General features: G+C 38.9%; 1 protein-coding gene across 1 annotated transcript in view; it reads right to left on the reverse strand.

Annotated features, from left to right (window-relative positions):
* The window catches only part of LOC112136747 (sialoadhesin), a 19,796-nt gene that overhangs the window by 6,923 nt on the left and 12,338 nt on the right, over positions 1-535 (reverse strand). The window lies entirely within an intron of this gene.

A 535-nucleotide genomic window follows, 5' to 3' on the forward strand; every position in this document is an offset into this window, starting at 1 on the left:
ATTTGGCGTATTCGCGGAGGTCTCTGGTCCATAACCCCACAAATAAGAGGGGAATACTGTATTTAACAACTGTCATTTATTTTACTTTACCTGTAACATCTGTGTGTATTTCAAAATAAAACACACCCAAATAAAGGTAAAAAAGGTTTCCATATTTCTGGGCTTCTACCTATATTAGTTATCTAAAAGCACTTTGTGTCTGGTAGGAAGAAAATCTGACGAATGAAAGAAGAGACAGAAGACCATCATTTGTTTCAACAAGAAAGAGAGTGGATATCAAAAATGTTTGACTGAATGGGTCAAAGTAAACTCAGAGGTTCGCTCTATCAGTCTACCCACCCGACAACAAAATTTCTCTATTCTAGGATTTTACAAATAGGAGATAACAGAAACAGTGGATCGTGACTCCGAGAGGATTTAATAACTGACTACAGTCTCCATCTGAGGACTGAGCAGCCCCTAGTTTCAGTTCAGACATGATGGTGGACGTCCACAGTCAGACTTCCTTCAGTAAATGTCCATACTCACCTCTGAA

The sequence above is a fragment of the Oryzias melastigma genome, linkage group LG16 (genome assembly GCF_002922805.2).
Source record: "Oryzias melastigma strain HK-1 linkage group LG16, ASM292280v2, whole genome shotgun sequence".
In the NCBI taxonomy this organism is placed as follows: domain Eukaryota; kingdom Metazoa; phylum Chordata; class Actinopteri; order Beloniformes; family Adrianichthyidae; genus Oryzias; species Oryzias melastigma.